The following is a 7500-nucleotide window of genomic DNA, read 5'->3' as shown; positions in this document are numbered from 1 at the left end:
GGAAGAGTCCCAGGGGCACGTGCCCTCCAAAACCTAAGTCCATTTTGAATGGGAGTCAATGGGAGGGTGCCCAGGGGCACGGGCACTGTAGACGGGGGACGCCCAGGGGCACGGGCACCCAAAGCAAGGGATGCCCAGGGGCACGTACTTCTTAAAGTGGGGTTATTTTGGTTTTAACACAGGGGGGGGTGCTTAAGAGTGGGTGAACAGGGCCCCACGGTGATCAGGTGGTGCAGGGGGGGTCCTCCCCGGAGGTGTGCTGGCCGCCCTGGGGGCTCTGTTCCCCGGGGAGGCCGAGAGAGTAGTGTTGTTCCCCGGGGCTCCCAACTTTTGCAGTGTGAGAGTGTGTTTGACTTGTATTTTGTGGGTGTCAAATGCACCGTTTGGCGCCCGAACGTGTGATTTGGCTGGGGATGGTTTTGTTCTTCAAGTGAGGGCAAGGGGCAGCGGTGTGTGTGGTTATTTTCCCCGAAAAAAGTGTCCCCATTTCGGTGTGCGCGTTTGAAAATTTGTTTCGCTCGCAGCGTCGCGGAGATGCGCGTGCGCGTGGCAACCTTGACACCCCCGTGTTCCCCTGGACCAGACCTTTCCAACGCCGCCTGAGTTAAGGTGCTACGACGTCCCTAAGTGGAGATGCCTCTAAATGAACACCTTTTCCCAACTTTGCACGTTTCCAGCTTGAGAGGAAAAGGGGCTTAAAATTCACAGTTATTCGCCCGAACGTGGGATTTGGCTGGGGACGGTTTCTATATTCAAGTTGGGATGGGGGGCACCGAGGTGAGTGGTGTTTGTCCCCGAAAAAAGTGTCCCCATTTCGGTGTGCGCGTTTGAAAATTTGTTTCGCTCGCAGCGTCGCGGAGATGCGCGTGCGCGTGGCAACCTTGACACCCCCGTGTTCCCCTGGACCAGACCTTTCCAACGCCGCCTGAGTTAAGGTGCTACGACGTCCCTAAGTGGAGATGCCTCTAAATGAACACCTTTTCCCAACTTTGCACGTTTCCAGCTTGAGAGAAAAAGGGGCTTAAAATTCACAGTTATTCGCCCGAACGTGGGATTTCGCTGGGGACGGTTTCTAAGTTCAAGTTGGGACGGGGGGCACCGAGGTGAGTGGTGGTTGTCCCCGAAAAAGCCCTCCCCTTTTCCGTAGCCCCGTTTAAAGTTTTGTTTGGGCTCCTGTTCAGCGGGGAAGCGCGTGCGCGTGGCAACCTTGACACCCCCGTGTTCCCCTGGACCAGACCTTTCCAACGCCGCCTGAGTTAAGGTGCTACGACGTCCCTAAGTGGAGATGCCTCTAAATGAACACCTTTTCCCAACTTTGCACGTTTCCAGCTTGAGAGGAAAAGGGGCTTAAAATTCACAGTTATTCGCCCGAACGTGGGATTTGGCTGGGGACGGTTTCTATATTCAAGTTGGGATGGGGGGCACCGAGGTGAGTGGTGGTTGTCCCCGAAAAAGCCCTCCCCTTTTCCGTAGCCCCGTTTAAAGTTCTGTTTGGGCTCCTGTTCAGCGGGGAAGCGCGTGCGCGTGGCAAACTTGACACCCCCGTGTTCCCCTGGTCCAGACCTTTCTAACGCCGCCTGAGTCAAGGTGCTACGACGTCCCCAAGTGGGGATGCCTGTAGATGAGCACATTTTCCCAACTTTGAATGTAAGTTTCCAGTATCATTGAAAATGTGGCCTCAAACGAGCAGTTTTGCCCCCGAACGTGGGATTTGGCTGGGGACGGTTTCTATATTCAAGTTGGGATGGGGGGCACCGAGGTGAGTGGTGGTTGTCCCCGAAAAAGCCCTCCCCTTTTCCGTAGCCCCGTTTAAAGTTTTGTTTGGGCTCCTGTTCAGCGGGGATGCGCGTGCGCGTGGCAACCTTGACACGCCCGTGTTCCCCTGGACCAGACCTTTCTAACGCCGCCTGAGTTAAGGTGCTACGACGTCCCTAAGTGGAGATGCCTGTAAATGAACACCTTTTCCCAACTTTGCACGTTTCCAGCTTGAGAGGAAAAGGGGCTTAAAATTCACAGTTATTCGCCCGAACGTGGGATTTCGCTGGGGACGGTTTCTAAGTTCAAGTTGGGATGGGGGGCACCGAGGTGAGTGGTGGTTGTCCCCGAAAAAGCCCTCCCCTTTTCCGTAGCCCCGTTTAAAGTTTTGTTTGGGCTCCTGTTCAGCGGGGAAGCGCGTGCGCGTGGCAACCTTGACACGCCCGTGTTCCCCTGGACCAGACCTTTCTAACGCCGCCTGAGTTAAGGTGCTACGACGTCCCCAAGTGGGGATGCCTGTAAATGAACACCTTTTCCCAACTTTGAATGTAAGTTTCCAGTATCATTGAAAATGTGGCCTCAAACGTGCAGTTTTGCCCCCGAACGTGGGATTTGGCTGGGGACGGTTTCTAAATTCAAGTTGGGATGGGGGGCACCGAGGTGAGTGGTGGTTGTCCCCGAAAAAGCCCTCCCCTTTTCCGTAGCCCCGTTTAAAGTTTTGTTTGGGCTCCTGTTCAACGGGGATGCGCGTGCGCGTGGCAAACATGACACGCCCGTGTTCCCCTGGACCAGACCTTTCTAACGCCACCTGAGTTAAGGTGCTACGACGTCCCCAAGTGGGGATGCCTCTAAATGAAGCCAATTTCTCCTATTTGAATGCACTCTCCCAGCCCAGAGAGGCATGTGCCTTAAAATTCACAGTTATTCACCCGAACGTGGGATTTTGTTGAGGACGGTTTCTAAATTCAAGTTGGAACAGGGGGCACCGACGTGAGTGGTGTTTGTCCCCGAAAAAGCTCTCCCCTTTTCCGTAGCCCCGTTTAAAGTTTTGTTTGGGCTCCTGTTTAGCGGGGATGCGCGTGCGCGTGGCAACCTTGACACGCCCGTGTTCCCCTGGACCAGACCTTTCTAACGCCGCCTGAGTTAAGGTGCTACGACGTCCCTAAGTGGAGATGCCTGTAAATGAACACCTTTTCCCAACTTTGAATGTAAGTTTCCAGTATCATTGAAAATGTGGCCTCAAACGAGCAGTTTTGCCCCCGAACGTGGGATTTGGCTGGGGACGGTTTCTAAATTCAAGTTGGGATGGGGGGAACCGAGGTGAGTGGTGGTTGTCCCCGAAAAAGCCCTCCCCTTTTCCGTAGCCCCGTTTAAAGTTTTGTTTGGGCTCCTGTTCAGCGGGGATGCGCGTGCGCGTGGCAAACATGACACGCCCGTGTTCCCCTGGACCAGACCTTTCTAACGCCACCTGAGTTAAGGTGCTACGACGTCCCCAAGTGGGGATGCCTCTAAATGAAGCCAATTTCTCCTATTTGAATGCACTCTCCCAGCCCAGAGAGGCATGTGCCTTAAAATTCACAGTTATTCACCCGAACGTGGGATTTTGTTGAGGACGGTTTCTAAATTCAAGTTGGAACAGGGGGCACCGACGTGAGTGGTGTTTGTCCCCGAAAAAGCTCTCCCCTTTTCCGTAGCCCCGTTTAAAGTTTTGTTTGGGCTCCTGTTTAGCGGGGATGCGCGTGCGCGTGGCAACCTTGACACGCCCGTGTTCCCCTGGACCAGACCTTTCTAACGCCGCCTGAGTTAAGGTGCTACGACGTCCCTAAGTGGAGATGCCTGTAAATGAACACCTTTTCCCAACTTTGAATGTAAGTTTCCAGTATCATTGAAAATGTGGCCTCAAACGAGCAGTTTTGCCCCCGAACGTGGGATTTGGCTGGGGACGGTTTCTAAATTCAAGTTGGGATGGGGGGAACCGAGGTGAGTGGTGGTTGTCCCCGAAAAAGCCCTCCCCTTTTCCGTAGCCCCGTTTAAAGTTTTGTTTGGGCTCCTGTTCAGCGGGGATGCGCGTGCGCGTGGCAAACATGACACGCCCGTGTTCCCCTGGACCAGACCTTTCTAACGCCACCTGAGTTAAGGTGCTACGACGTCCCCAAGTGGGGATGCCTCTAAATGAAGCCAATTTCTCCTATTTGAATGCACTCTCCCAGCCCAGAGAGGCATGTGCCTTAAAATTCACAGTTATTCACCCGAACGTGGGATTTTGTTGAGGACGGTTTCTAAATTCAAGTTGGAACAGGGGGCACCGACGTGAGTGGTGTTTGTCCCCGAAAAAGCTCTCCCCTTTTCCGTAGCCCCGTTTAAAGTTTTGTTTGGGCTCCTGTTTAGCGGGGATGCGCGTGCGCGTGGCAACCTTGACACGCCCGTGTTCCCCTGGACCAGACCTTTCCAACGCCACCCGAGTCAAGGTGCTACGACGTCCCTAAGTGGGGATGCCTGTAGATGAGCACATTTTCCCAGCTTTGAATGTAAGTTTCCAGCATCATTGAAAATGTGGCCTCAAACGTGCAGTTTTGCGCCCGAACGTGGGATTTTGTTGAGGACGGTTTCTAAATTCAAGTTAGCATAAGGGGCACACGTGTGAGTTGTTATTTTCCCAGGATTGATGGTTTCCAATTCGGTAGCTCCGTTTAAAGTTTTGTTTTGGCCCCTGTTTAGCGGGGATGCGCGTGCGCGTGGCAAACTTGACACGCCCGTGTTCCCCTGGACCAGACCTTTCCAACGCCACCCGAGTCAAGGTGCTACGACGTCCCTAAGTGGGGATGCCTGTAGATGAGCACATTTTCCCAGCTTTGAATGTAAGTTTCCAGCATCATTGAAAATGTGGCCTCAAACGTGCAGTTTTGCGCCCGAACGTGGGATTTTGTTGAGGACGGTTTCTAAATTCAAGTTAGCATAAGGGGCACACGTGTGAGTTGTTATTTTCCCAGGATTGATGGTTTCCAATTCGGTAGCTCCGTTTAAAGTTTTGTTTTGGCCCCTGTTTAGCGGGGATGCGCGTGCGCGTGGCAAACTTGACACGCCCGTGTTCCCCTGGACCAGACCTTTCCAACGCCACCCGAGTTAAGGTGCTACGACGTCCCTAAGTGGAGATGCCTCTAAATGAAGCCAATTTCTCCTATTTGAATGCACTCTCCCAGCCCAGAGAGGCATGTGCCTTAAAATTCACAGTTATTCACCCGAACGTGGGATTTTGTTGAGGACGGTTTCTAAATTCAAGTTAGAATAAGGGGCACACGTGTGAGTTGTTATTTTCCCAGGATTGATGATTTCCAATTCGGTAGCTCCGTTTAAAGTTTTGTTTCGCTTCCCGTTTTCGTTGCGTAGCTCTGATTTGGCTGGGGATAGTTTTATACACTGCTTTAGAGTAAGACACATACGTGCGAGTTGTTTTCACATTGGAATTGACGATAGCCATTTCGGTGTTGACGTTTAACGTTTTCTTTCGCTTCCCGTTTCCGTTTTATCCAACCGATTTCGCTGGGACAGTTTTGTTATTTAAGTTGGAGTGAGACGCAGCGACGTGCGTTGAAATTTCCGCCCTATCTGCGACGGTTCACGGTTGTAGCTCCGATTGAAGTTTTCTTTTGCTTCCCGTTTCGCGCACGCGCACGTGCGCGTTATTAGTCCCGGTTTTCCGTGTGCCCCCGGTTAATACCTTTCGAATGAGCCTATTTTGATCAAAATCCGTTGGGCGGAACCGAAAATGAGCTCGAAAAACGGTTTTCCCAGCTTCGCAGTGCATTTCCCAGCTTCTGACTTACAAGCGTAACATTGTCGCGGCCCCCAGTCCACCAGACAGCTACCATAGAGTATATAAGTCATCCTGGGAAAATGAATGGAAGTCAATGGCAGTATGACTTTACAGTGGTTTTGCCCATACTACACATATGGTGTATACACGGACCATGCACCATATGTGTCTCCCGCACACGGGTGAAAATGTATCCGCCTGAGAGGCACTCGGGGCGGGCACCCGATGGGGCATGAGACCCCCCCACCCCTGGTGGTCAAAAAAAAGTTAAAGTTTTTTTTTTCCTTTCCTCCAGGCGCCTACTTGGCTCTGGGGCGCCCCAGAATCATGCCCCCCGACCCCGGCACTACCCGGGGGGCCGATGGGGGCCCTTTTTTTGAAATTTTTTTTTTCTCCATATTTGAAGCCCCGGCACAGGCTAGACCCATACCCCGACCCCGGGCACCCGCGAGCGGCCGGTAGGTGGCGTGTTTTGGGTCATTTTTTTTTTCTTGGCCGTTTTGAAGCCCCAGCGAGCCCCTGAGCCATACCCCGACCACGGCACTTCCCGGGCGGCCCCCCGTATACCGAAACGGCCGGTTGGGGGCGCTTTTTTTGAATTTTTTTTTTTTTCCCATATTTGAAGCCCCGGCACAGGCTAGACCCATACCCCGACCCCGGGCACCCGCGAGCGGCCGGTAGGCGGCGCGTTTTGGGTCTTTTTTTATTTTTTTTGCCCGTTTTGAAGCTCCAGCAAGGGCCTGATCCATGCCACACACGCAGACCATCGTGACACTGTCACCCACCTGACCGAATGGCGTTCTCGACCCCCACGATAGTTGGGCCCCCACCATACAGGTGGACGGTTCCTTCGGCACTGGGGGGTCAGTCTCTTGTCCCGGGTAGCCGAGAGCGGGGCCCGTGTGCCTCGAGGCTCCTGGGAGAAATGTTCGGTGCGAGGCCAAGGAGCACCGTCTGTCTTGGAGGTCCTACGATGGCGTTCCGGCGCGGGGAGTGGCACTCCTGGCTCACACCCTGGTGTTGTCCACCCCGCTACGCGTCGGCGTCAGAGACATGATGTTTCGCAAAACCTGCCCTCGGTATAACGGTTGGTGCGTCCTACAAACCCAGCCCGTCCTTGCTGACGGTGTCTCCCGGGTCCGGCTCGGCCGTCCCTACCCCCCGTCCCCCGGGGGAGAGGGTATGTCGTGGGGATCCCGGGGGGCCTCCCGTCGGGTGCTCCGCGTGGAGCCCTGGAGAAAGGCTACCTGGTTGATCCTGCCAGTAGCATATGCTTGTCTCAAAGATTAAGCCATGCAAGTCTAAGTACACACGGCCGGTACAGTGAAACTGCGAATGGCTCATTAAATCAGTTATGGTTCCTTTGATCGCTCCAACGTTACTTGGATAACTGTGGCAATTCTAGAGCTAATACATGCCAACGAGCGCTGACCCTTGCGGGGATGCGTGCATTTATCAGACCCAAAACCCATGCGGGGACGGTGGGCCGGCCCTTCGGGGTCTCTGCCGGCCCCGGACGCTTTGGTGACTCTAGATAACCTCGAGCCGATCGCGCGCCCCTCCGTGGCGGTGACGTCTCATTCGAATGTCTGCCCTATCAACTTTCGATGGTACTTTCTGTGCCTACCATGGTGACCACGGGTAACGGGGAATCAGGGTTCGATTCCGGAGAGGGAGCCTGAGAAACGGCTACCACATCCAAGGAAGGCAGCAGGCGCGCAAATTACCCACTCCCGACTCGGGGAGGTAGTGACGAAAAATAACAATACAGGACTCTTTCGAGGCCCTGTAATTGGAATGAGTACACTTTAAATCCTTTAACGAGGATCCATTGGAGGGCAAGTCTGGTGCCAGCAGCCGCGGTAATTCCAGCTCCAATAGCGTATCTTAAAGTTGCTGCAGTTAAAAAGCTCGTAGTTGGATCTCGGGAT

The sequence above is a fragment of the Osmerus mordax genome, unplaced genomic scaffold, assembly GCF_038355195.1.
Source record: "Osmerus mordax isolate fOsmMor3 unplaced genomic scaffold, fOsmMor3.pri Scaffold_195, whole genome shotgun sequence".
NCBI classification, from domain to species: Eukaryota; Metazoa; Chordata; class Actinopteri; order Osmeriformes; family Osmeridae; genus Osmerus; species Osmerus mordax.
Note: the sequence above shows the minus strand (reverse complement) of the source record.